Source organism: Cherax quadricarinatus, chromosome 24, assembly GCF_038502225.1.
Source record: "Cherax quadricarinatus isolate ZL_2023a chromosome 24, ASM3850222v1, whole genome shotgun sequence".
Lineage (NCBI taxonomy): Eukaryota > Metazoa > Arthropoda > Malacostraca > Decapoda > Parastacidae > Cherax > Cherax quadricarinatus.
In genome coordinates, this window is record NC_091315.1 from 25,506,024 (window position 1) to 25,519,631 (window position 13,608).

Consider the following 13,608-nt stretch of genomic DNA (forward strand, 5'->3'; position numbering starts at 1 on the left):
GCTTTGGAAGTTGCTTTAGTTCTGTCCACATATTTTATTTGATAATCATTGATGACCGCTATCAATTCAGACTGCTGTTTCTTAAAACAGCAAAGGATGATGTTTAAGATATTACTATCCTAAAAACATGAACATCTAATACTAACCTTAAAGTTACCATAAGGCAGTTGGAAAGGTAGAAGTTTACCTCAAATATCTACTCTCATCGATCACTTTTCTAAGTGTATGTTTCATACACAAAATACAAATTAAAAAATTCCACAATATTAAATTTCATATTTAATTTAATTTATTTAAGCCTATGGACTAAACCATAATCACAAAATAAATTATAAATAAGACATAATACAGAAACAATTAATGAAGGGGTCATTTACACAGAAGCACATACTTTTTTGGCCTGAGAAGATTGATAACCAGATAAAACAAGACTACCTGATCAAGTGAAAATCCTTTAGTTTCTTCCTATGGGTTAGAGAATTGTGCTTCTAATTTTGAAAGTGTAAAATTCTACAGACATGGCATTACATACCAAAAAACACCCTGCTATAAGAGTGGAAATGAAGTAGATGTGTATGACAAAGTATCATACCATTCAGTCAAAATGAGGCAGGACCAAATGCTATAATTCCCTTCACCCAAAAATAACTAAACAGGTAGGCAATTACATTTAAGTGATGCAAGAAAACAGACTTAAGAAAAACAGTACAATAGTGGAATATTTCACATGATATCAAGAGGAGCGAATTTAGATTAGGCTTGCAATACCTGGAGGTTTAGCTTGAATCCTGCAAAGGGCCTTTAAAAGTACAAATCATAATTTAATGACACTTCATTAGCATGATCTTCACCAAATACACAGAGTCACGTAATCCTCATTGTGTTGTAGAAGGTCCTTAATGAAGCTGTCCATCACTATGACTAGTTTGAGTATCATATAGCCAGCAAGTGGTTAAAAAGATATACTACATGTACATGTATTAGCAAAATGAGTCTTTTATCTCCATGGGAAAGTGGAACAGAATTCTTCCTACGTAAGCCATGCGTGTCATAAAAGGCGACTAAAATGCCAGGAGCAAGGGACTAGTAACTCCTTCTCCTGTATATATTAATAAATTTAAAAAGAGAAACTTTCGGTTTTCTTTTTAGGCCACCCTGCCTCGGTGGGATATGGCCGGTTTGTTGAAAGAAAAGAAGAAGTCTTTTATTATAACATTTCACCTACGGTGCTCATTATTAAAGAACGGTGACTTTCTCTAACATGACAACCACAAAATAGATTATTCTTGGCATTGTAGGACATCCTTCAACCATCTAGGAAGTAGTTAACAAGCATCCTTCAAGGTTTCATGTGGTAAATTCTTTCAAGACCTGTGGATGGCATCCTCAAGGTGTGAGAGTGGGCTGATATCCTTTCCCTAGTAGATTTTTTTAACCTCAGTCCAGAGGTTCTCAATGGGGGGTTCACGTTTGGGGAGTTCCTTCGCCAGTCATCAAAGAATGGTACTTCACAGCCATGAAGCCACTGATTGAACAGTGTGACAAGGAGCACTGTTTTGCATAAAAACTTTCCACTGTTGAGTGAAAGATTTGGGCACATGATTACAGACAATTTCTAGGTAAATTTGTCCACTTAATATTAGTGATTACATTTTTTTTTAGGTTTCCCCTGGACATGCTTTTCGTGTGGGCATGCCATGAACACTGTCCTCAAGGAACTAATACAATCAGGTCCTCACTGGATGCTCACACACACACATGGCTATGTTTTACTGTTTCCTTCATTTGATGGCCTGCCTTACGTAATCCAATTGTCTCAAGTCACCAACTTACTCCTGTCCATGTTAATTTGTCAATAGCCAAATTGTCTAACAAACTCAGTCCTCAAGACCACAGGGTGCTGTTAAACCATGGACACAAAACCATCCATAATACAAGTTCAGAAGGCACTTAGGATGCAGCCAGTAGACATAGGGAATCCTGAGACATCCCACTTTGAGGTACCAAGCTAGTACTTTTGTAACAGCTGTTAAAAATTGACCACTGTCTGGAAAATCTTCCAGCTCCTGCACCCAACATCTTGCTCCTGGGGGATTTCAACTTAAGGCACCTAAAATGGAGGAATATAGCAAATAATATTGTTGCAGTAATAACACCAGGAGGCAGCTCTGATGAAAACTCACACTCACACGAGCTTTTAAATCTCTGCACAAAATTCAATTTAAACCAGCAAATAATAGAGCCTACTAGACTGGAGAATACACTAGACCTCATCTTCACTAACAATGATGATCTGATAAGAAATGTCACCATATCAAAAACAATATACTCAGATCACAACATAATTGAGGTTCAGACATGTATGCGTGGAGCCCCAGACCGACAAAATGAGACTAGTCACGAGGGAGCATTCACCAAATTCAACTTCAATAACAAAAACATAAAGTGGGACCAAGTAAACCAAGTCCTAACCGATATAAGCTGGGAAGATATACTAAGCAACACAGACCCAAACTTATGCCTAGAACAGATTAACTCGGTGGCACTCGATGTATGCACAAGGCTTATTCCTCTAAGAAAAAGGAGGAGTAGATGTAAAATAGAAAGAGACAGGCGCTCCCTTTACAGGCGACGGAAAAGAATAACAGAGCGGCTAAAAGAGGTCAATATATCTGAAATGCGCAGGGAGACGCTGGTCAGAGAAATAGCAAGCATCGAACTTAAGCTAAAAGAATCCTTTAGGAGTCAGGAATCGCGGGAAGAACTAAAAGCCATAAATGAAATCGAAAGAAACCCAAAGTATTTCTTCTCCTATGCCAAATCAAAATCGAGAACAACGTCCAGTATTGGGCCCCTACTTAAACAAGATGGGTCCTACACAGATGACAGCAAGGAAATGAGTGAGCTACTCAAGTCCCAATATGACTCAGTTTTTAGCAAGCCGCTAACCAGACTGAGAGTTGAAGATCAAAATGAATTTTTTATGAGAGAGCCACAAAATTTGATTAACACAAGCCTATCCGATGTTATCCTGACGCCAAATGACTTCGAACAGGCGATAAATGACATGCCCATGCACTCTGCCCCAGGGCCAGACTCATGGAACTCTGTGTTCATCAAGAACTGCAAGAAGCCCCTATCACGAGCCTTTTCCATCCTATGGAGAGGGAGCATGGACACGGGGGTCGTCCCTCAGTTACTAAAAACAACAGACATAGCCCCACTCCACAAAGGGGGCAGTAAAGCAACAGCAAAGAACTACAGACCAATAGCACTAACATCCCATATCATAAAAATCTTTGAAAGGGTCCTAAGAAGCAAGATCACCACCCATCTAGAAACCCATCAGTTACACAACCCAGGGCAACATGGGTTTAGAACAGGTCGCTCCTGTCTGTCTCAACTACTGGATCACTACGACAAGGTCCTAAATGCACTAGAAGACAAAAAGAATGCAGATGTAATATATACAGACTTTGCAAAAGCCTTCGACAAGTGTGACCATGGCGTAATAGCGCACAAAATGCGCGCTAAAGGAATAACAGGAAAAGTCGGTCGATGGATCTATAATTTCCTCACTAACAGAACACAGAGAGTAGTCGTCAACAGAGTAAAGTCCGAGGCAGCTACGGTGAAAAGCTCTGTTCCACAAGGCACAGTACTAGCTCCCATCTTGATCCTCATCCTCATATCCGACATAGACAAGGATGTCAGCCACAGCACCGTGTCTTCCTTTGCAGATGACACCCGAATCTGCATGACAGTGTCTTCCATTGTAGACACTGCAAGGCTCCAGGCGGACATCAACCAAATCTTTCAGTGGGTTGCAGAAAACAATATGAAGTTCAACGATGAGAAATTTCAATTACTCAGATATGGTAAACATGAGGAAATTAAATCTTCATCAGAGTACAAAACAAATTCTGGCCACAAAATAGAGCGAAACACCAACGTCAAAGACCTGGGAGTGATTATGTCGGAGGATCTCACCTTCAAGGACCATAACATTGTATCAATCGCATCTGCTAGAAAAATGACAGGATGGATAATGAGAACCTTCAAAACTAGGGAGGCCAAGCCCATGATGACACTCTTCAGGTCACTTGTTCTATCTAGGCTGGAATATTGCTGCACTCTAACAGCACCTTTCAAGGCAGGTGAAATTGCCGACCTAGAAAATGTACAGAGAACTTTCACGGCGCGCATAACGGAGATAAAACACCTCAATTACTGGGAGCGCTTGAGGTTTCTAAACCTGTATTCCCTGGAACGCAGGAGGGAGAGATACATGATTATATACACCTGGAAAATCCTAGAGGGACTAGTACCGAACTTGCACACGAAAATCACTCACTACGAAAGCAAAAGACTTGGCAGACGATGCACCATCCCCCCAATGAAAAGCAGGGGTGTCACTAGCACGTTAAGAGACCATACAATAAGTGTCAGGGGCCCGAGACTGTTCAACTGCCTCCCAGCACACATAAGGGGGATTACCAACATACCCCTGGCAGTCTTCAAGCTGGCACTGGACAAGCACCTAAAGTCGGTTCCTGATCAGCCGGGCTGTGGCTCGTACGTTGGTTTGCGTGCAGCCAGCAGCAACAGCCTGGTTGATCAGGCTCTGATCCACCAGGAGGCCTGGTCACAGACCGGGCCGCGGGGGCGTTGACCCCCGGAACTCTCTCCAGGTAAACTCCAGGTACACAAATTATAGCTTGCTTTATTCAGCAAGAAGAGCCAAATCGAAAGTTTTACCAGCTTGATAAAGCTCCTGGAGAGCGAAACGTTGCCACAGTAAAATGTCACGTTAGTTGCAATTGTGTCATTTTACCTAACATATTGTCGGTAATTCTACCAACATTAATACAATATTCAGTATTCAGATGCATTGATCCTGATACCAACCTCTTATAGAATGACTTAAATACGTAAATAAAACAGCAACTGTAATTACTACACAGCAGAACAAACAAAGGCACTTCTCAGAGCCAACAACAACATAACTGTCTTTAACTACAATATCAGATCTTTAAGCATACATAACGATGACCTCACAGCATTACTAAATTCCCTGCATGCCAGTATGTCCCTCATTACTCTCACCGAAACCTGGCTAAAGCCTGATACTACAGATGTCTATGCCATTCCTGGTTACTCAGCCATACACAGATCAACAAGGGGGTGGCACAGCTAGAATGTATCAATAATACTTCCACAAGGGATGAACATGGGGAATATATAATAGCTAAATTCAAATCCAAATACCTACAAAAACCTCTCACAGTGATAAACATCTACAGAGTACCAAAGTCAAATATTAGCTGTTTTAGTGAAAACCTAAGAAGTATAATAACTGATGCACGCATGAATATAGATCACTTACTACTCTCAGGAGACTTCAATATAAATCTCCTGCAAGACTCTCATTTGCACAGAGATACTGAACACCACAAATGATGTAGTTGAAGTTTTGACAATAAAAATCGAGAACCAAAACTTAGTCATTGTACTGTATATAAGCCACCGGATGCAACTTCCCAACAGTTCGAAGAACAACTGTCAAAAAATGATTCCTGTCTGGATAACTTTCCAGCCCCATCCCCAAACATCTTGCTGCTTGATGACTTCAGTCTAAGACACACAAAATGGAAGAATATAGCAAATAATGTTGTAGCAGAAATAATCCCTGGAGGTAGTTCAGATGAAAGGTCACACACACAGGAGCTGCTGAATTTTTGCAACAAACACACCCCAAGTCAGCAGATAGTGGAGCCAACAAGACTGGAGAACACACTGGACCTTATTTTCACAAATAATGAGGACCTGGTAAGGAATATAACAATATCAAAAACAACAAATTCTGATCACAATCTAATCGAAGTCCAGACTTGCATGCACAGGAGTCCTGATCGGCAAGATACATACAGTTATGACGGTACCTTTACCAAATTCGACTTCACCAATAAGAACATCATCTGGCACCAGGTAAACTATGCCCTAAATGAAACATGCTGGGAGGATATCTTAAATTATATGGACCCTAACCAATGCCTCGAAAAGATCACCCTCCTGGTAGCTGAAGTATGTTCAAGGTATATTCCTATAAGACAAAAGAAGAAGTAAACTGGAGAGAGAGAGACGCTCCCTCTGCGGAAGACGAAGAAACATTGAGCTCCTCAAGAATGCCAGATTATCTGATACACGGAAGAAAGTGCTAACCAGGGAAGTGGAAAATATTGAGCTAAAGTTAAAGGACTCATTCAGGATCCGGGAGAGACAAGAGGAGCTAAAAGCGATTAATGAAATTGAAAGAAATTCGAAATATTTCTTTTCATATGCCAAAAACAAGTCAAAAACCACTTCTAGTATAGGGCCCCTGCTCAGACAAGACGGATCCTACACAGACGACAACAAAGAAATGAGCGAGATACTGAAATCGCAGTATGACTCAGTGTTCACCAAGCCACTAACCAGTTTAAAGGTAGACAATCTAAACAATTTTTTCATGAATGACCCTAAAAACCCTGCCAATGTAGGCCAGATTTATGACATAACCCTAACTCCACTAGACTTTGAGAAAGCCGTTGACAACATGCCCATGCACTCAGCCCCAGGCCCAGACTCGTGGAACTCGGTGTTCATTAAAAACTGAGAGAAATCCCTCTCACGGGCCCTAAGTATGCTATGGAGAAGGAGCTTAGACACAGGCGAGATTCCACAGTCACTAAAAACAACAGATATAGCCCCACTCCATGAAGGTGGCAGCAAAGCAATAGCTAAGAACTATAGACCAATAGCTTGAACGTCCCACATCATAAAAATCTTTGAAGGAGTTCTAAGAAGCAGAATAGCAAACCACCTGGACTCCCAAAAATTGCACAACCCAGGGCAACATGGTTTCAGAGCAGGTCGCTCCTGCCTTTTGCAACTGCTTGACCACTATGATATAGTCCTAGATGCACTGGTAAACAAACAGAATGCGGATGTAGTATACAAAGACTTTGCAAAAGCCTTTGACAAATGCGACCATGGTGTAATAGCACACAAAATGCGTGCTAAAGGGATAACCGGCAAAGTAGGCAGATGGATCTTCAACTTTCTAGCCAATTGCACACAAAGAGTAGTGGTAAACAGAGTTAAACCAGATGCTGCCATAGTGAAGAGCTCTGTCCCACAAAGCACAGTACTCGCACCTATCCTGTTCCTTATTCTCATATCAGACATAGACAGAGATGTAAACCACAGCACTGTATCATCTTTTGCAGACGATACTAGGATCTTCATGAGAGTGTCATCCATTGAGGACACGGCAAAGCTCCAAGAAGAAATGAACCAAGTTTTCCAATGGGCAACAGAGAACAATATGATGTTCAATTCCAACTACTCCATTATGGAAAACTGGAGGAAATAATAACTAGGACTGAGTACACTACAAACTCCAATCACACAATAGAGCTGAAAAGTAATGTGAAGGACCTGGGTGTGGTAATGTCCGAAGACCTCACCTTCAAGGACCACAACAATGCCACTATCACATCTGCTAGGAAACTGATAAGATGGATACTGAGAACATTCAAGACAAGAAATGCTAAGCCAATGACGATCCTTTTAAAATCACTTATTCTCTCTAGGCTGGAATACTGCTGTACATTAACATCCCCATTCAAGGCAGGTGAAATTGCAGATCTACACCTGGAAGATTCTGAAGGGACTGGTCCCTAATATGCACACAGCAATCACTCCATACGAAAGCAAAAGACTTGGCAGGCAATGCAACATACCCCCATTGAAAAGTAGGGGCGTCACTGGTACACTAAGAGAAAACGCAGTAAGTGTCCAGGGTCCAAGACTGTTCAACAGCCTCCCACCAGGAATAAGGGGCATTACGGGAAGACCACTGGTTGTCTTCAATAGGGAGCTGGACAGATACCTAAAGACGGTGCCAGATCAGCCGGGCTATGGTTCGTACGTTGGATTGCGTGCGGCCAGCAGTAACAGCCTCGTTGATCAAGCCCTGATCCACTGGGGGGACTGGTCGTTGACTGGGCCTCGGGGGCGTTGATCCCCGGAATGCCCTCCAGGTAGACTCCAGGTAGACCATGATCCACATGTAACTGAGTTCACAAACACTATGAGTAACTGTTTGTTGCTACCAACAGAAACAAGACCTACAAGAATTACAGAGACTAGTGTTTCCCTATTAGACCACATCTGGACCAACACCATATCCCCTTTAAGGGGCCAGTGGGCATAATCACAGATAATACCACAAACCATTACCCTATCTTTCTCATAACCAATCTAGGTAAATTACCCCAAGACACTACTAAAGTAACCTTCAGACTTCATAATGAGGCAGCCATTAATAACTTCACAACAGCAATGACAAACATCGACTAACAAACTGAGCTAGAAATCTGTACAGATACTGACGAATGTATTAATAATTTTCTAAAAAAGACCCACTACCTCTTTAACAGGCACTACCCTGAAGAACTAAACAGATCACAGCTAAGAGACTGAACAGTCCCTGGTTAACACCCAGCATTCTCAAATCCATAAATATAAAGCACCTATATGAAGAACAGTACAGAATGGGTCACATAACCAGAGACTAAACAAAACGTTACTCGTCAATCCTAACCAGCCTGATAAGAAGGGCAAAAAAAATTGTATTATGAGCAGATTATCCAACTTAAAAGGTGATATAAAAAAGACTTGGAAAACCCTACCTGAAATTCTAGGAGCAAAAAAGATATCAGGAAACAGAACAATCAAGCTAACAAAACCAGATGAACCCCAACTCCCACCAACTGAAAATGCAAGGAATAGAAAGGAAGAACTTAGGCAACAGGAATGGGAACAGTTTGTTAATGGATTAAATAGGTCCACCCCTTTTGAGTTTGGCTTGGAAAGGTATAAATAAAATAACCAGGAAAAAGACTGGCAATGTTGCTCATCCCTTTCCTCTTGAAAAAGCAAATGACCTCATAAATGACTGGTCCAAAACATCCAGGCATGAAAGCCTTCCATCTCATATTAGAAAAAAATTTAGAGAGTACTTCTGAAGAAATGTTGAAACTGATTAATTTTATGAGCCAAAATATTGATGAGAGTGATTGCCTCTTTACCGAGTATGAATTAGATAATGCATTAACCAAAGGTCCATCAACTGCTCCTGGAGAGGATGGTATAACCTATGATATTCTCAGAACTCTAAGGCACGTGCCTGATAACCCTTTGTTGGCACTGTATAATCTCAGTTACATTGAGGGCGTTCTTCCTACTTCCTGGACCAATAGTCTCATTGTGCCTATCCCTAAGCCCCAACAGCCTGATACATTTAGGCCGATCTCCTTATTAACTAGTTGTCTTTGTAAAACTTTTGAAAGAATGATGCTTAACAGACTGCACTACAGAATCAGACATCAACTTTCCCCCTACCTCTATGGGTTCATGAAAGGTAAAAGTGTGCAGAACTGTATTTCCACCTTTCTCACTGCACACACCTCTACTAGTTTTACCACTTTTCTTGATCTAAAATCTGCATTTGATATTGCGAACAGAACCGTTATACTACATGAACTAGCCAAAATGAATATTGGTGGTAGCTTACTCTGCTGGATAATAGGATACCTGTCAAATAGAGTATCCTCTGTCCTTTACCAAGGCTTCAGAAGTGATTCTAAAGAAATGTCTTTAGGTACACCGCAGGGAGGAGTCCTTAGTCCCATGCTATTTAATATTCTGATTAATGCTCTCCTAAATGCTCTACCTGCCTCACCTAAACATATAGCTATAAGCTATGCTGATGATATCATGATCCATACAACAGGGCATAAGAAGATGAATACCATTCTTAATGAAGTTAAAGCAATTTGTAATCGACTAGGCCTCATAATATCTTCCTCTAAAACTAAGATATTAACAAGCAAACGACATCCCCCACCCATCTATTTGCAGGGTGAAATCATTAGCTACGTTAAAACTTACAGATATCTTGGTGTAGATGTACCCTTTAACAAATCCACTATACCACAACTAAACAAGAAATGTAAAGCTAGGCTAAATGCTCTCAAAGCTGTTGCTGGCTACAATCCCAACTATGGTGCAAATGTGAGAATCGTGAGAATGATGTACATAGCCTATGTTAGGTCCTTAATTGATTATGCTGCTCCCATGTTGATATTAGCTAGAGAAAGTTCTCTCCGACCCTTGGAGTTAATGCAAAATGAAGCTCTCAGGATTATTCTTGGCTGTCCCAGATCTACAAAAGTTCTTAACATGAGGAAGGAGCTTGGTATTTCTAGTATCAGTGATAGGATTGTTGAAATTAACACTGTACTCGGTATTAGAATGTTGAGAAACGAACCAGACACTGTCACAGTGAATCTTACCAAGTGTCTAGAGGTAAATACACACAGATCTGAATGGATTGTGAAAACGTGCAATTGCATTAAGTTTTATAACCTGCATGAACTGTATCACTGTAGGCAACAAGAGCATTTCACCCCTCCATGGAAGATGTGTTCATTTAATATCACATACCTACAAGTCCCTCCCAAGAAGCTCATTGCTAGTAATCCCTTCCTTAAATCTCTTGTTAGAGCAACTGCTCAAGAAGAAATTTCTCACCTAGCTGGTAGTAACAAGTTATCACAAGTTATATACACTGATGGATCTAAACAGGAGTCTTCTGGCAGGGCTGCATCTGCTCTTGTTGCCACCTCCCTAGTTAAGAACGATAATAAATTTGTTGAGTTAGGCATAAGAATTAACAACTGGGCGTCTACACTGCAAACTGAATTGTTTGCAATCCTAATGGCGCTAAAGCTAACCTATGACACTGAGCTTGACTCTATCATCATTACTGATTCTATGTCATCATTGAAGGCTCTTGGCTCATATAATGACTCCAACAACATGCTCATTGGGGAAGCCAGGTATAGATACTCAAAAATTAGGGACAAAGGAATTAATGTACAATTGCTATGGATCCCATCACACATTGGATTACTCCTTCATGATAAAGTTGATATGTTAGCCAAGAAGAGTATCGAGAAGGAGAATGTAGAATATAACTTTGGTATAACTGTGTCTAGCATTAGGAATAATATTAGGAGAGAAGTAAATAATGAAAATGATTGTTATAGGAATGCAGTTAGAAGCCTGAGTAGATCTATAACCCACTATGATAACATGAACGTAGATAAGTATGTTTATGGAGCAACTTGCAATGTGAACAGACTGACTGATGTTGTAGTGGCCAGGCTTAGGCTTGGTTACAAGTACTTCTGGCAGTTTGGGAGACACACAGATGATGATCAAACTAAATGTAAATTATGTGATCAGGCATATGGTCACTCTCTTGAACACTATGTGCTTAATTGTCCACTTATTGAGGAATACAGAGACAGACAGTATAATAACCTATGTGACATGTCAAGATATCTTATTAATGAAAATAAGATACCAGATATACTAAGCAAATTTCCTAAATTTGCTTGTAACAGATAAGTGAACTATAGATATGTAGATATAAATCCATATGTATTCCTGTTAACCCTTTGGGGGCCTAGTTCCTAGGCCTTTTGTGTATCCATATGCTCTCGCGCTACCGTCCACAGGATGGATATGGGGTGCACAATAAACTAGCCACTTCGGTGGCAAAATCTAAAAAAAAATCTAATCACCAACTGAAACAGCAGACTCAATGTTTTCTTCTCCACCATATGAAAAAAACCTTGAAGGTAAAATCCGAAGCTCAAATACCCCACCCAATGACTACCTCACTGGCACCTACCCGAACATACTGTTCCTAGCTCCGACTAACCCAACACAAGTCTCACTTGTTATCAACACACTAAAGAACAAGACACGAGATTTAAATACCTTGCCACCCTTTATATTCAAAAAAGCTTCACAAGTGCTGTCACCAATAATTGCAACACTCTTTAACAAATCCATAGAATCCTCTACCTTCCCTACAGTTCTCAAAATAGCGAGGGTCACCTCGATACATAAAGGAGGAGACCAAGCAGACTTGAATAACTATAGGCCAATGTCCAACTTACACCCTCTCTCTAAAATCTTTGAAAAATTAATTCATAAGCGAATCTATTCCTTCCTCATCTCCCACAACATACTCAACCCCTGTCAGTTTGGATTCAGGCCTAATAAAAATACGAATGATGCTATTATACACATGCTAGAACAAATATACACTGCACTCGAGAAAAAAGAAGTCCCATTGGGGATCTTTATTGATTTACGTAAAGCTTTTGATACAGTTGACCATGATTTGCTGCACATAAAATTATCACACAATGGTATAAGAGGGCACTCCCTCAACTACCTAAAGTCATACCTTAGCAACAGAAGCCAATATGTGTACACAAATGGAGCAAACTTTTCCACACAGCCAATTACAGTTGGTGTCCCACAGGGAAGTGTCATTGGCCCTCTTCTCTTTCTCATTTACATAAACGACCTACCAAATGCATCGCAACTACTCAAACCCACACTATTTGCAGATGACGCTACGCACGTCTTCTCTCACCCAAGCCCAGTCAAACTAGCCAATACTGCAAATACCGAATTACAGAAAATATCTACCTGGATGATGATTAACAAACTTACTCTCAATATTGACAAAACCTACTTCATTCAGTTTGGGAACAGAACTACTGATGTTCCTTTTAACATAATGATAAACAGATCACCTATCACAAAGCTCACAGAGGGAAAATTCTTAGGAATCCACCTTGATAATAGACTCAAATCTCAAACACATGTACAACAAATTTCCAAAAAAATCTCCAAGACCGTAGGCATACTATCGAAAATACGGTACTATGTTCCACAGTCAGCCCTCCTGGCTCTATATCACTCACTCATTTACCTGGAGTTTACCTGGAGAAAGTTCCGAGGGTCAACACCCCTGCGGCCCGGTCTGTGACCAGGCCTCATCGGGGATCAGAGCCTGATCAACCAAGCTGTTACTGCTGGTTGCACGCAATCCAACGTACGAGCCACAGCCCGGCTGGTCAGATACCGATTTTAGGTGCTTGTCCAGTGCCTGCTTGAAGACAGCCAGGGGTCTATTGGTAATCCCCCTTATGTATGCCAGGATGCAGTTGAACAGTCTTGGGCCCCTGACACTTACTGTATTGTCTCTTAACGTGCTAGTGACACCCCTGCTTTTCATTGGGGGGGTGTTACATTGTCTGTTGAGTCTTTTGCTTTCGTTGTGAGTGATTTTCGTGTGCAAGTTCGGTACTAGTCCCTCTAGGATTTTCCAGGTGTATATAATCTTGTATCTCTCCCGCCTGCATTCCAAGGAGTACAGATTCAGGAACTTCATGCGCTCCCAGTAATTGAGGTGTTTTATCTCCGTTATGCGCACCGTGAAGGTTCTCTGTACATTTTCTAGGTCAGCAATTTTACCTGCCTTGAAAGGTGCTGTTAGTGTGCAGCAATATTCCAGCCTAGATAGAACAAGCGACCTGAAGAGTGTCATCATGGGCTTGGCATCCCTAGTTTTGATGATTCTTATTATCCATCCTGTCATTTTTCTAGGAGATGCGATTGATAAAATGTTATGAT